The 15,986-nt window shown below is 42.6% G+C and overlaps 2 long non-coding RNA genes across 8 annotated transcripts; one reads left to right on the plus strand and one right to left on the minus strand.

Moving 5' to 3' along the window:
- Window positions 1-3,688: 3,688 nt before the first annotated feature.
- Window positions 3,689-7,470, minus strand: LOC113876458. Of its 4 annotated transcripts, none has more exons than XR_003506499.1 (3): window positions 5,269-5,658; window positions 4,504-4,655; window positions 3,689-3,793 (listed from the first exon to the last, which is right to left on the minus strand). It is a non-coding gene; the product is annotated as an uncharacterized LOC113876458 (long non-coding RNA). The 4 variants fall into 4 exon arrangements; XR_003506498.1 differs by having other exon boundaries at window positions 4,473-4,655; XR_003506497.1 differs by lacking the exon at window positions 3,689-3,793 and adding an exon at window positions 5,669-7,470 and having other exon boundaries at window positions 3,823-4,655; window positions 5,269-5,570.
- A 4,378-nt stretch (window positions 7,471-11,848) lies between these two features.
- LOC113876459 lies at window positions 11,849-15,628 on the plus strand. 4 transcript variants are annotated; one of them, XR_003506501.1, is made up of 3 exons: window positions 11,849-13,650; window positions 13,749-14,050; window positions 14,664-15,496. It is a non-coding gene; the product is annotated as an uncharacterized LOC113876459 (long non-coding RNA). The 4 variants fall into 4 exon arrangements; XR_003506502.1 differs by lacking the exon at window positions 11,849-13,650 and adding an exon at window positions 15,526-15,628 and having other exon boundaries at window positions 13,661-14,050; window positions 14,664-14,846; XR_003506503.1 differs by lacking the exon at window positions 11,849-13,650 and adding an exon at window positions 15,526-15,628 and having other exon boundaries at window positions 13,661-14,050; window positions 14,664-14,815.
- Window positions 15,629-15,986: the final 358 nt, after the last annotated feature.

A 15,986-nucleotide genomic window follows, 5' to 3' on the forward strand; every position in this document is an offset into this window, starting at 1 on the left:
CTGCAGCCCAGGTCCCAGCGTGTCTGAAATCTAGAACCTGGAGAGCGGGGAGGGGCAGAGTATCGAGGATGGGGCAGGCCTAGAACTGTGCAGAGCCTAGCGGAATCTAGAAAAGCCGGGGATGAGGGATGAGTTTAGGGGGCAGGGGGTGTAGAGAGGGGCACTGCCCTGAGGGATGGGAGGGGAAAGTCAGAGTGAGGAATAACTTTGATGGGGGAGGGAGGGGGCTGCATTCCCAGTTTCCCTCCTTGAGGCAAATAGGGGCCTCAGGTGCATCCGGCACTGTTGGAACCACCAGCCTCCTGAGCCCCTCCTTGGGAAGCATGGGGCTTCTTTGAGTCCACACCGTGGTCCACAAGCTTCCCCTAGGGGTGATCCTTACACTCTGGGGGCTCCTCCGTGGCACAGAGCTTCTCCTTCCCTCTGTTCTGACCCTATTCTGTCCCTTGAAGACTGGCGCCCGGGCCCTGTGCCCCTGACTCCTCTCGGGGCCGCCCGGGTTCCTCTGGCCTCTCCGCTGAGAGCAGGAGCCCGTCTGTGTGGGCCCCGCCCCTGCTGCCCACAGGACGCCTCCTGAGGGCTCCCCTCCGGAAGGTCCCGTTTGGCACCTTGCAGCCTTCCACCCCACTGGGACTCAGGTCCCTCAGCCCTCCTGCCCCCAGGATCCTGTTCTTCTAATTGCTCCTGGCTTCCCTCCAGATCTCCTTGCCAAAACTGGGCCTCTGTGTACTGGAGCCAGATTTCATTTGAGAGAGAGTTTTTAAGTGAAATGGAAAAACTAATTTAACTGCTTGGCCACACACGGCGGACCAAGCAGGCTAATGCCCTCAAGACTGTTTCCTGGGACTTCCCTGGTGGTCCAGTGGTTTAGAGTCCACCTTGAAATGCAGTAGACGTGGGTTCGATTCCTGGTGGGGAATCTAAGATCTCACAGCCCAGGAGCAGCTGAGCCCTCGCCCCACAGCTGGTGAGGCTTTGCGCTACAAGCAAGATCCCATCTGAGGTAGGGGCTATCCCACATCTGCAAATGAGAACCAAGGCAGCCAAATAAATAGATAAATAAAATAAAATATTAAAATAAATAAAAGGCCGTGTGTCTGGTGGAGGGTTTTGAGGAGTCTTATAGTGTTCAAGGAGCAGAGCTTGATCAACTCGAGGACGCTCTTCTCTTGGGTCCGTGATGAGGTCTCGGGGGGCAGCACAATCACCCTTGTGGTTCCAGCCGGTCTCAGGTCTTCCTGCTTGTGGGCAGCATCGTTCACTTCTTCCATCTGGCAGAGGTTTCAGATTCTGTGAAAGGGGTCAAAGGTCCTGGCTCTGAATATTATCGATAGCCCTTGAGGCAGAACTAACAGTCCATGAGTTTGTTTAATAGCTATGATATTATTATTTTGACTTCTTTGACAGTTTCCTTTATTTCTGCATTTTCTCACTTCTATGAGTAAAGGCATTCTTGACTAAAGTTGTTGTTCATAGAAGAAAGGCAGGTGCACATGGGTGGGGATCTACAAAGGCCTCCTAAGTTCCTTCTGGGCTACAATTCCAAGGGGAGTCAACCTATCTGATTTGAGGAAAGGACACAAGAGCTGGAAATAATCTCAAGTACCAAGCTTTGTTAGCATCAACAGTTTGTGTTAAGGAAATATTATTTGTCTCTTTGATCACCTTGTCCTAGCCCCCGGACAAACATTTGCAAAATATGAAAGCATATTACAATGAGAATAATGATTAAGGATTTGCGATATTTTTCAAAAGGGTCCTCTTATTTTAGAGGACAACAAGCAAGATGAGTTTTCGCGTGTTTCCATCTGATAAATATGCGGTGTCCCAGTGGTCCTTGCTGTGAGGCTAGAGCTTGAATGGCCTCACTCACAATTAGTGTTGCAACTAGAGAAAGCCCGCACTAGCAATGAAGAGCCTGCGTGCTACGTCAAAGACCAGCCTCCAAGAATGAGTAAATAAGTAAATCATAAAACCACATGTACAAAAAAGAGTCTCAGACTGAATTCCAGAAGACAAGGAACCAACACCATTCTAACCTCAGGAAGTCCAGGCCCAAATCCTGTCATTTGATTTTGCTTGCCGATTTCTCTCTTCATAAGGGCCCCCAAATATGAAGATTATTGCAAATGTCAGGAGACAGTCATTTTTATTTACCTGATAAGGCTGCTCAGAGTTAAGCATCTCTAACTTCTGGGGAAACCAAACGAGAGAAAAGTAACATATTTTCGTTTTACTCACAGAGGGCATTTATTCAATTGCTGTCAATCATTAGTAGCTTGAGGGGAAGGGCTGGGCTTTATCTAGAAAGCTAACGCATCAATGATATTTCAGAGCAAAAAAAAAAAAAAATAATAATAATAACCCATAAACTTTAAAACTATATTTACAAGTTGACTCAGTATTTCATCTTTTGTTAAATACTTTTATAATAGCAGCAGGTTTTTTAAATTGGGATTTTAAAATATCTTATCCAGTTAGCTGCCTGGTATAATGTAAACTGATCAGACATCACTGCTTGTCAGAATGCTCTCTCCTATGAATCTTGTTGGAGATGAAGACCTTTTGCAAAACCATCAGAGTACAATAACTATGTGTGACTGACTTAAAGACTGAAAGATATAGTGATACAACTGAGCAGAATGTAATGGGTTAAGAAACTTGGCTACAATAACCAGATTTATGACTTGGTAGTAAAACTTGGCATGCCCTGGTATGTCCTAATTATGACATTGGGACCTACCAGGTTTGTAGGAATTTCTTTTTTTTTTTTTTTTTAGCAAATCTCTATTAATAATATCCATCCCAGTATAATCTGAGAAGGCTTCTCATTCACTTGATAATGCTTCCCATGGTGTTTAACATACCAGTGATGCTAGTTAATCTAATATTCCCCTCTGAGATGCCTCACAGTTCCTCTGGAACACTCGGAGTTAGCTAGAGAAAGAGACTTACCATCTGTTCTCCAAGGCAGCTCATATTCCAGGAAAATTGTGTTCTGTTAACAGAGAGAGAAAACCAAATTCCAGAATTGTTGCAGCTTACTATTAATAATAAAAGTCATTTACTCAATTAACTTATATTTAATCTTCATCAATCCTGAAATGTACGCAATTCTTGCTAAAGTCACATCATGAGAAAGCTGGGCTGGAAGAAGCAGAAGCTGGAATCAAGATTGCCGGGAGAAATATCAATAACCTCAGATATGCAGATGACACCACCCTTATGGCAGAAAGTGAAGAAAAACTAAAGAGCCTCTTGATGAAAGTGAAAGAAGAGAGTGAAAAAGTTGGCTTAAAACTCAACATTCAGAAAACTAAGATCATGACATCAGGTCCCATCACTTCATGGCAAATAGGTGGTGAAACAGTGGAAACAGTGGCTGACTTTATTTTTTGGGGGGCTCCAGAATCACTGCAGATGGTGACTGCAGCCATGAAATTAAAAGATGCTTACCCCTTGGAAGGAAAGTTATGACCAACCTAGACAGCATATTAAAAAGCAGAGACATTACTTTGCCAACAGAGGTCCGTCTAGTCAAGCCTATGGTTTTTCCAGTGGTCATGTATGGATGTGAGAGTTGGACTGTGAAGAAGGCTGAGCGCCGAAGAATTGGTGCTTTTGAACTGTGGTGTTGGAGAAGACTCTTGAGAGTCCCTTGGACTGCAAGGAGATCCAACCAGTCCATCCTAAAGGAGACCAGTCCTGGGTGTTCATTGGAGGGACTGATGCTGAGGCTGAAACTTCCATTTATTTTTAGTAGATATTGAATCATATCACAGTAGCACAATCCCTTAAAACCGAAAATCAAGAAATAGGCAATTTAATTTTTTTATCAACAGTATATTTTATAACGTATAAGACATGCATATCTTAGGGCACAGTTTTTCTTTTTGTCATACGAGATATATACTTAATATATTAATTCAAAAATGTTTAGTGTTTTTTCATAAAAGGAAAGGTAAGTAAACATAGACTTGTTCAGAACTCAATGTTTCACTGTTTTCTCTAAAATTGATTTACATTTTCAATGAATTCTCATCATTAAATTTAATTTAACAAAACTATAATGGTTTAAATTCCTGAGCGTCCAAAATACAAAGTGTAATTCTTTTCAAGAGCTTACCTAAAAGCTTATACACCATTTATCTCAGTTATTTATGACAGTTATCAGTGTGAGTGAACTTTCTTGCTGACAACTTTTGCCACAGGTATGACCTAGTGACTAGCGGTAGATCTAAGTACAGAAAAGAATGTTGGTGTCTCGTGTCTCCAGTAATCAGACACAGTTAACAAGCTAAACTGATGTCAGTACCACACAGAGACTTAATACTGGACATTTGCCAGATTTTGTGACTCAGAAATACTCCATTTGTAAGTGCTTATTGTACTTTGAGTCAATGGAATAGAGCTCATTTAGAAGTTAACCTCAGGAATGTTTTCTAAAGACAAAGACACACACGGAGACATACACACGAGCAGAGATCTGTTTCATCATTTTACTTTTCATGAATCAGGCACTGCAATTAAACTTGTCAGTTGATGAAAAACAGAGAGAACCGTCAAATGTTCACACTTGAGGCCAAAGGCTTCTTTTTCTTTCCTCCTTCCACCCGTCTCCCGGCTCGGTTTCAGTTCTTCGAAATAAGCCAAGGCTGAAACGCAGGCAATGTGGGCTGTGTTTGTATTAATACTTAGGGACATGGTGAGGCTTAACATCAACTTTTCTCCTAAGAATATCTTTGTTCTCTCAGGGTGAGTGTTCTAGAAAACTAAAGTGTGTCATCAAGCCACTCTCTCCATCTGCACATGCAAAAAGAACCAGTTCTGAAATTTCAAGAGTTTCATCTCAACCATTTTCCCCAAAGTCTAAAGAATATTGTGACTACATACTGTTAAATTCTTTTGTCCTTATTGATAGGTTTAAACGTGTAGGTTGACCAGTCATCTAAAATGTGTCCTACGAGGTTATCAGAGGGAATCAAAGGAGCATTTCCCATTTTTGATCAGACACCTATGAGCCAAATGCAAACCAGACCTCATTAGCTGGTGGAAACCTTATATGAGGGGGAAGACACCAGAAAGCATAAAGCTCAGAGTGGCTGTTTCCAATTCCCGCCAAGTCCATGACCTTAGTCCTTAGACCTCACAGGTGGGATTTCCAACATGAAAACTAATCAGACAGGCACTCAGTTTTCCCCAGATGGAAACAAATGTTCCTCAGATGGACATGTTGAAGGAGCCTTGGATACACAGCGGGGGACTCACCCAGATGCTGGTCGAGATGTCTCGATGTCCCAGACGTTGTCTTTCTCCTTCCTCAAAATAATTCCTTGGGGCAGCGAAATTCAAGCTGGTATGGGCTGGAAGAAGACAGGAACATCCTTGAGGCGAAGGTGGCCTCCCCACCCTCTAGGGCGGCCCTTCCTCTTCCCTCCTCTACCGCCTTGGTGTCCCCACTGCCTGCTTGGTGGACCGAGTATGACTGGGGCTCAGCCTTCTTGACACGGGTCCTCGGGGATCAGGCCTCTGAAGGAATCTTCCCAGCGTTCCAACCTTCTGGAAAGAGGCTGCGTGGAGGAAAAATCTAGAGAGTGTGATGGAGCCAGGGGACACCCAGGGGGGGTTACCCCTAAGCCAACCCCACACGGGACTCCAAATTTGTTACCCAAATTCGGCCTCTGCACACCAAGGCGGAGTGGAGTCTGTAAGAAAGAAGTTTGGGTGAAGTAGAAAGAAAGAGCTTTACTGCTTTGCTAGGAAAAATGGGCCACATTGGCCTAGTGCCCCCAGAGCCGTGAGTGCCAGCCTGGAGTGGGTATGTGGAGTCTTTAGTGTTTATGGAGCCCTGGCTGGTGTTGAGGCAGTGGGGAGGCCGCAGCATCAACCTTCTTGTTCCAGCCAGTCTGGGGTCTACCTGCTGTGGACAGCAGTTCACTTGTTCAGCCTGGTGGGGGTTTCGGTAACTGCAAAATAGCTCACACATAAGGCACAGAACATTACCAAGAGACCTTGAGGAAGAAAAGTCCTTGACTTTGTGTGATGGCTCCAGTATTATTATTTTGTCTTGTTTGACATTTTCCCCTTCAGGATTTTCTCACTGCTCTGATGAAATTTATTCTTTGTTTTCCCCCATCCTCGCCAGAACGCATGAGGGATCTTTGTTCCCCGACCTGGATCCTACCTTCAGCCCATGAATTTGACTGGTGGAGTCTTAGCCACCAGACCACCATGGAAGCCCCTAAATGGATTATTTGGTGAAAGATTTCCTACAGACAAAAGGCTGGTGGAGGACTTGACTGGGGTTTCTTCTGGGAAAGCCTCAGTGGGTCCTGCTTGGTTACAATCTGGCCCTTCCCTGGTCTGCCCCTGCCTGGCGTCTCAGCCCTCCAGGAGAAGGAAGTCGGCACAGAAACAGGCAGGAGGCCACAGGAGAGTTCAGATGCTCTTTATTTCTTTAGGGAGAAGTGTACACGTTGTCAGGGTGGCTGAGCGGTAAAGAATATGCCTGCAGTGCAGCACATGACGGGCACTTGAGTCTGGTCTCTGGATGCGTAAGATCCCCTGGAGTAGGAAATGGCACGCCACTACAGTATTTTTGCCTGGAAACCCCATGGGCATTGGAGCCTGGGGGGCCACAGTCCAAAGGGTCGCAAAGAACCACTGAACAGGCACACAGGCAGGAAGGTAACATTCGTGCGGTGCCGGTAACAGCAAACTTTCGGTTTCTATATTTGTCCTGGTTCTTACAGTGGAGGAACCAATACAGGAAGGCAAGCTGGTAATCTTTGTCTCCTGAACACTGTTACCATCATATCAGTGATGTCTCTCCAGGTTCAAATCAGTCTTGTTGGTTAGGCAGGCACATTTGGAATGTGTAAATCATAAATCTTGATCACAAAGATCCCACAAAAATAAATCTTTTAACATAAAAACGTGTAAGATTTCGCAAAAATAGCATAGATACTGAAGGGGTAGATAAATAGAGATTAAACCGTAAAGACTTCAGGTCGTTTGTGACCAAACATTGCCTTAAATATATACAAGGTCTTCTTCTGTAAAGAACTCAGGCCCAGCTGGTTCCATGCCACGGAACCTATCTTTTGTAGGGCCCATCCCACCAAACATTTGACTAGGTGTTTAAGCAGCCGTTTGAAGGGCGTCCGGGCCTGCTCCATTCTATATAATTGTAATTTATCTTCTACAAATTTACTTATTTTCTCTGTGAGAACATCAGCAAGTGTATTTTGAAGAGTTTCCATTAGCTCGGTCTTGGTGAAAGAAATCAATGTCTCCATGCCAAAACACTGAGCTTCTCTGAGTGTGTCTGTTCCCCTTAGTCCAAGTCCTCTATTTATTTGCTCTCAAATCCTGCACTTTTTATCAGACAAACTAGGCTACTTTTGTAGCTCTTTTTAGCAGGCAAAAAAAAGGCTCTAAAGGGCAGCTGGAAATCCCCACTTCAGCAAGTCCCCAGTTCAGGAAGTCCTCAGTTAGAGTGCATTTCTCACTGTGCTCTTAAATATGTTCACCAAGATTTAAATGTTCAACCATCTGTTGAGTGTTACTACAACTACCCTAGTTTTACTTCCCTGTGACTCATTGTGGTCACTGTGACTCATTGTGGTCCTTGTCCTAAGGGTGTTTATTGCAGACGTAAGTTTAGAGCCTCATATGTGCCTCCTCTTGTCTCTTGTCTGTCATAGGCCTTTTTTAGTCCCTGTGTTACTTCTTGTGCCCAGTCTCATTTTCTCTTCATTGTCCTGCCAGGAGTTTGCTTTAATGCAACCATCTCTGACTTTGTTCATTCTTTCTAATACATATTAATGAGACACTGAGTAATTTGATTTGGCTTTTCTTTCTTTTTTCCCTTAAAGTGTTCTTCTTTTCCCCCTATTCTTCTTCTTCTTTTTTTTTTAATTGTATTTGAGTACTGTTGATTTACAAGTTTGTCTTAGTTTGAGGGGTAAAGTAAAGGGAATCAGTTTTACATATATACACTCTTTTGAGATTCTTTTCCCACATAGCTGATTATGCAGCATGGAATAGAGTTCCTTGTGCTATACAGCAGGTCCTTATTCATTATCTATTTTATATACAGTAGTGTGCACTTGTCGGCCCCAATCTTCCCATTACTTTCTCCTTCCCCACCTCCCTTTTGTAACCATAAGATTTGTTTTTCACATCTGTAACTCTTTCTGTATTGCAGATGAGTTCATCTGTTCCCATTTTGCAATGTCCAAATGAACATGTTTTAGTGCCTTGAGAAATTGTAAAGCACCTCTGTCAAACAAGGTTTGGCGTATTCTTTAAATACATTTTTTAAAATGTTCTGTTTAAAGTGAGATTCCGTAAAAAGAAGAACCTCATCTCTTTTGTGGGTGAAACTCCTTTGAAATTGCAAAAGTGGCTCTTTTTCCATGTGCTATTAGAGAAAGGAGGCTTGAAACACACTTTTTTTTTTTTTAAGAACACTGACCCTGAGAGAACAAAAATATTCTTAGGAGAAAAGTTGATGGTCAGCTTTATCTTCTGTGCGTCCGATGAGGCTTAGCATTAACTTTTGAAGTTCAGAAACACCTGCCCTACTTTTGTTTTTTTGTGACTCAGTTTGCCTTCAGTTCACATTTGTTGGTGTGACTTCATATCTTCCTTGACAAGTACTTGCAATAAACATGCTCACAATACCCTCCTATTCTGTTGTCTGTCATCGTTTCCCTTTTTGTTCCTAGCACTGCTTATCATGACCAGTCTCATTGTCTCTTTATCATCCTGGCCGAAGTTTGCCCTTACAGAACTATCCCTGACGTTGATTCTTTAGGGCATTTTCACAGACACTGAATGTTTTCCTTTGACCTTTATTTTCTTTGTCCTTTAAATTTTTGTTATTTTTCTTAGTTCTTTATTTTTTTGAGCTGAAGAAAGTAACATCGTTTTTTATTTGATTCAAACCCATTTTCATATACAAAGCTAATTTATTATATACAAAATAAATGCATATTCTTAAAAACTGTTAGAATACACATTTCCAAAGGACGAAAAAAATGTGGATTTTCCCATTATTATCTTCAATCATGCTACACAGAAACAAATCAAACATTAGCTCATATACACACACTAAAAATGTTTAAAACAGCATTCAATGCATCAGAACAAAACATACATCTTATATATGCAATTTTAAAAGGATGAGAAAGAGAAGAATGGATTGCACCAGATGAACAGTACCTCCATTAAAATAGGCATCCCTCATAGCTCAGTTGGTAGAGAATCCACCTGCAATGCAGGAGACCCCGGTTCAATTCCTGAGTCAGGAAGATCCACTGGAGAAGGGACAGGCTACCCACTCCAATATTCTTGGGCTTCCCTTGTGGCTCAACTGGTAAAGAATCTGCCTACAATGCAGGAGACCTGGGTTAGATCCATGGGTCGGGAAGATCCCCTGGAGAAGCGAAAGGCTATCCACTCCAGTATTTTGGCCTGGAGAATTCCATAGACTATATGGGGTCGCAAAGAGTCAGACAGGACTGAGCGACTTTCACTTTTCATTAAAATGAGAATACTAATAAAAATTATTTACACATATTTATTAAGTCTGATACTACCTCAACTTTAAAAATTTTTTGGGAGAGAGGCATACAAGTATTCATTGAATCACAGTGGGGTCGCAAAGAGTCGGACACGACTGAGCGACTGAACTGAACTGAACTGAAGGCTTAATATTCTCTCTTTTGTTGCCAGTTGCAGTAGAACAAATGAGAAGGAACACTTTATGATAACTACCTAATTTTTTGAATTCCTTGAATATTTAAGTAGCGGCACGATTTACAAGAATTTTTTTAAAGAAATAATTCCAAATTTTCATCTATCTTCCTCTAAATTTACTGTGTGCTTATAAGTATACACACACACACACACACACATGCATTCCAGTCACTGTCACCTCTATGATAACACCTGACATAATTATATGACATAATCACTAACATAATCATATGTGTTCAGTATTTTTCTGACCTAATGAAGTCACTTCCATAGCTATGCATCCGAAAGAAAATCATAATCATATGACATAATCACTGACATAATCATATGTGTTCAATATTTTCTGTCTTAATGAAGTCACTTCCATAGCTATGCATCCGATAGAAAATCACTGCCTAGATCTCTGATTATTTTTTCTTAATATTTTTTTCTCCAAGTCTAGAGAAAACTCATGATATTAAAAGATGCTTGTTCTTTGGAGAATCCCAGGGACAGGGGAGCCTGGTGGGCTGCCATCTATGGGGTTGCACAGAGTCGAACACGACTGAAGCGACTTAGCAGCAGCCGCAGCAGCAGCTCTTTGGAAGAAAAGCTATGACAAACGTAGACAGCATATTAAAAAGCAGAGACATTATGCAGACAAAGGTCCATCTAGTCAAAGCTATGGTTTTTCCAGTAGTCACGTATGGATGTGAGAGTTGGACCATAAAGAAAGCTGAGCGCTGAAGAATTGATGCTTTTCAACTGTGGTGTTAGAGAAGACTCTTGAGAGTCCCTTGAACAGCCAAGAGATCAAAATCAGTCAATCCTAAAGGAAATCAACCCAGAATATTCATCAGAGGGACTGATGCTGAAGCTGAAGCTGTAATACTTTGGCCACCTGATGTGAAGAACTAACTCATTGGAAAAGACCCTGATTATGGGAAAGATTGAGGGCAGGAGGAGAAGGGGATGACAGAGGATGAGACGTTTGGATGGCATCACTGACTCGATGGACATGAGTTTGAGCAAGCTCTGGGAGTTGGTGATGGACAGGGAGGCCTGGTGTGCTGCAATCCAGGGGTCGCAGAGTCAGACACGACTGAGTGACTGAATAGAACTGATAGAAAAGCAAACAGCTGGAGGAAGAAAAGCCATCCCTATTATGAATTTCTGAAGAGAACAGACCAGCCATATGATTTTCTGTAAAGCTAACTATAAAACAGTAGCCACCCAAAAATTTTGGAGACGGTATTTATGAATCATAAAGACCAGTAAAATGCATAATAGGAAAAAAAATAAAAGACCAGTAAGATGCACTGTAATATGCCATAATTTTGGAAGAAATTTAGAAACCATTATAAATAAAATCCCGAAGGAATAAAGTTATTCTCCTTAATCCCTATATAAGAAACTAAGAGGTTGAAAGTTTTTCATTTAAGTCTGACAACTGACATCTCCTTATCAGAACTACTCTCTAAATTGTTTGTTGATTAATATAATTTTCCATTCTAAAGAGTAAAACGTGTCTATAGTGTTTTTGTTCATTTTGTCTCTAAGTCATGTTGGACTGTTTGTGACCCCATGGACTGTAGCCCACCAGGCTCCTCTGTCCATGAAATTCTCCAGGCAAGAATACTGTACTCAGACACAATTAAAAAAAAAAGAAGAAGAAGAATAGGGGGAAAAGAAGAACACTTTAAGGGAAAAAAGAAAGAAAAGCCAAATCAAATTACTCAGTGTCTCATTAATATGTATTAGAAAGAATGAACAAAGTCAGAGATGGTTGCATTAAAGCAAACTCCTGGCAGGACAATGAAGAGAAAATGAGACTGGGCACAAGAAGTAACACAGGGACTAAAAAAGGCCTATGACAGACAAGAGACAAGAGGAGGCACATATGAGGCTCTAAACTTACGTCTGCAATAAACACCCTTAGGACAAGGACCACAATGAGTCACAGTGACCACAATGAGTCACAGGGAAGTAAAGCTAGGGTAGTTGTAGTAACACTCAACAGATGGTTGAACATTTAAATCTTGGTGAACATATTTAAGAGCACAGTGAGAAATGCACTCTAACTGAGGACTTCCTGAACTGGGGACTTGCTGAAGTGGGGATTTCCAGCTGCCCTTTAGAGCCTTTTTTTTGCCTGCTAAAAAGAGCTACAAAAGTAGCCTAGTTTGTCTGATAAAAAGTGCAGGATTTGAGAGCAAATAAATAGAGGACTTGGACTAAGGGGAACAGACACACTCAGAGAAGCTCAGTGTTTTGGCATGGAGACATTGATTTCTTTCACCAAGACCGAGCTAATGGAAACTCTTCAAAATACACTTGCTGATGTTCTCACAGAGAAAATAAGTAAATTTGTAGAAGATAAATTACAATTATATAGAATGGAGCAGGCCCGGACGCCCTTCAAACGGCTGCTTAAACACCTAGTCAAATGTTTGGTGGGATGGGCCCTACAAAAGATAGGTTCCGTGGCATGGAACCAGCTGGGCCTGAGTTCTTTACAGAAGAAGACCTTGTATATATTTAAGGCAATGTTTGGTCACAAACGACCTGAAGTCTTTACGGTTTAATCTCTATTTATCTACCCCTTCAGTATCTATGCTATTTTTGCGAAATCTTACACGTTTTTATGTTAAAAGATTTATTTTTGTGGGATCTTTGTGATCAAGATTTATGATTTACACATTCCAAATGTGCCTGCCTAACCAACAAGACTGATTTGAACCTGGAGAGACATCACTGATATGATGGTAACAGTGTTCAGGAGACAAAGATTACCAGCTTGCCTTCCTGTATTGGTTCCTCCACTGTAAGAACCAGGACAAATATAGAAACCGAAAGTTTGCTGTTACCGGCACCGCACGAATGTTACCTTCCTGCCTGTGTGCCTGTTCAGTGGTTCTTTGCGACCCTTTGGACTGTGGCCCCCCAGGCTCCAATGCCCATGGGGTTTCCAGGCAAAAATACTGTAGTGGCGTGCCATTTCCTACTCCAGGGGATCTTACGCATCCAGAGACCAGACTCAAGTGCCCGTCATGTGCTGCACTGCAGGCATATTCTTTACCGCTCAGCCACCCTGACAACGTGTACACTTCTCCCTAAAGAAATAAAGAGCATCTGAACTCTCCTGTGGCCTCCTGCCTGTTTCTGTGCCGACTTCCTTCTCCTGGAGGGCTGAGACGCCAGGCAGGGGCAGACCAGGGAAGGGCCAGATTGTAACCAAGCAGGACCCACTGAGGCTTTCCCAGAAGAAACCCCAGTCAAGTCCTCCACCAGCCTTTTGTCTGTAGGAAATCTTTCACCAAATAATCCATTTAGGGGCTTCCATGGTGGTCTGGTGGCTAAGACTCCACCAGTCAAATTCATGGGCTGAAGGTAGGATCCAGGTCGGGGAACAAAGATCCCTCATGCGTTCTGGCGAGGATGGGGGAAAACAAAGAATAAATTTCATCAGAGCAGTGAGAAAATCCTGAAGGGGAAAATGTCAAACAAGACAAAATAATAATACTGGAGCCATCACACAAAGTCAAGGACTTTTCTTCCTCAAGGTCTCTTGGTAATGTTCTGTGCCTTATGTGTGAGCTATTTTGCAGTTACCGAAACCCCCACCAGGCTGAACAAGTGAACTGCTGTCCACAGCAGGTAGACCCCAGACTGGCTGGAACAAGAAGGTTGATGCTGCGGCCTCCCCACTGCCTCAACACCAGCCAGGGCTCCATAAACACTAAAGACTCCACATACCCACTCCAGGCTGGCACTCACGGCTCTGGGGGCACTAGGCCAATGTGGCCCATTTTTCCTAGCAAAGCAGTAAAGCTCTTTCTTTCTACTTCACCCAAACTTCTTTCTTACAGACTCCACTCCGCCTTGGTGTGCAGAGGCCGAATTTGGGTAACAAATTTGGAGTCCCGTGTGGGGTTGGCTTAGGGGTAACCCCCCCTGGGTGTCCCCTGGCTCCATCACACTCTCTAGATTTTTCCTCCACGCAGCCTCTTTCCAGAAGGTTGGAACGCTGGGAAGATTCCTTCAGAGGCCTGATCCCCGAGGACCCGTGTCAAGAAGGCTGAGCCCCAGTCATACTCGGTCCACCAAGCAGGCAGTGGGGACACCAAGGCGGTAGAGGAGGGAAGAGGAAGGGCCGCCCTAGAGGGTGGGGAGGCCACCTTCGCCTCAAGGATGTTCCTGTCTTCTTCCAGCCCATACCAGCTTGAATTTCGCTGCCCCAAGGAATTATTTTGAGGAAGGAGAAAGACAACGTCTGGGACATCGAGACATCTCGACCAGCATCTGGGTGAGTCCCCCGCTGTGTATCCAAGGCTCCTTCAACATGTCCATCTGAGGAACATTTGTTTCCATCTGGGGAAAACTGAGTGCCTGTCTGATTAGTTTTCATGTTGGAAATCCCACCTGTGAGGTCTAAGGACTAAGGTCATGGACTTGGCGGGAATTGGAAACAGCCACTCTGAGCTTTATGCTTTCTGGTGTCTTCCCCCTCATATAAGGTTTCCACCAGCTAATGAGGTCTGGTTTGCATTTGGCTCATAGGTGTCTGATCAAAAATGGGAAATGCTCCTTTGATTCCCTCTGATAACCTCGTAGGACACATTTTAGATGACTGGTCAACCTACACGTTTAAACCTATCAATAAGGACAAAAGAATTTAACAGTATGTAGTCACAATATTCTTTAGACTTTGGGGAAAATGGTTGAGATGAAACTCTTGAAATTTCAGAACTGGTTCTTTTTGCATGTGCAGATGGAGAGAGTGGCTTGATGACACACTTTAGTTTTCTAGAACACTCACCCTGAGAGAACAAAGATATTCTTAGGAGAAAAGTTGATGTTAAGCCTCACCATGTCCCTAAGTATTAATACAAACACAGCCCACATTGCCTGCGTTTCAGCCTTGGCTTATTTCGAAGAACTGAAACCGAGCCGGGAGACGGGTGGAAGGAGGAAAGAAAAAGAAGCCTTTGGCCTCAAGTGTGAACATTTGACGGTTCTCTCTGTTTTTCATCAACTGACAAGTTTAATTGCAGTGCCTGATTCATGAAAAGTAAAATGATGAAACAGATCTCTGCTCGTGTGTATGTCTCCGTGTGTGTCTTTGTCTTTAGAAAACATTCCTGAGGTTAACTTCTAAATGAGCTCTATTCCATTGACTCAAAGTACAATAAGCACTTACAAATGGAGTATTTCTGAGTCACAAAATCTGGCAAATGTCCAGTATTAAGTCTCTGTGTGGTACTGACATCAGTTTAGCTTGTTAACTGTGTCTGATTACTGGAGACACGAGACACCAACATTCTTTTCTGTACTTAGATCTACCGCTAGTCACTAGGTCATACCTGTGGCAAAAGTTGTCAGCAAGAAAGTTCACTCACACTGATAACTGTCATAAATAACTGAGATAAATGGTGTATAAGCTTTTAGGTAAGCTCTTGAAAAGAATTACACTTTGTATTTTGGACGCTCAGGAATTTAAACCATTATAGTTTTGTTAAATTAAATTTAATGATGAGAATTCATTGAAAATGTAAATCAATTTTAGAGAAAACAGTGAAACATTGAGTTCTGAACAAGTCTATGTTTACTTACCTTTCCTTTTATGAAAAAACACTAAACATTTTTGAATTAATATATTAAGTATATATCTCGTATGACAAAAAGAAAAACTGTGCCCTAAGATATGCATGTCTTATACGTTATAAAATATACTGTTGATAAAAAAATTAAATTGCCTATTTCTTGATTTTCGGTTTTAAGGGATTGTGCTACTGTGATATGATTCAATATCTACTAAAAATAAATGGAAGTTTCAGCCTCAGCATCAGTCCCTCCAATGAACACCCAGGACTGGTCTCCTTTAGGATGGACTGGTTGGATCTCCTTGCAGTCCAAGGGACTCTCAAGAGTCTTCTCCAACACCACAGTTCAAAAGCACCAATTCTTCGGCGCTCAGCCTTCTTCACAGTCCAACTCTCACATCCATACATGACCACTGGAAAAACCATAGGCTTGACTAGACGGACCTCTGTTGGCAAAGTAATGTCTCTGCTTTTTAATATGCTGTCTAGGTTGGTCATAACTTTCCTTCCAAGGGGTAAGCATCTTTTAATTTCATGGCTGCAGTCACCATCTGCAGTGATTCTGGAGCCCCCCAAAAAATAAAGTCAGCCACTGTTTCCACTGTTTCACCACCTATTTGCCATGAAGTGATGGACCTG

This window comes from Bos indicus x Bos taurus, chromosome 18 (assembly GCF_003369695.1).
Source record: "Bos indicus x Bos taurus breed Angus x Brahman F1 hybrid chromosome 18, Bos_hybrid_MaternalHap_v2.0, whole genome shotgun sequence".
NCBI classification, from domain to species: Eukaryota; Metazoa; Chordata; class Mammalia; order Artiodactyla; family Bovidae; genus Bos; species Bos indicus x Bos taurus.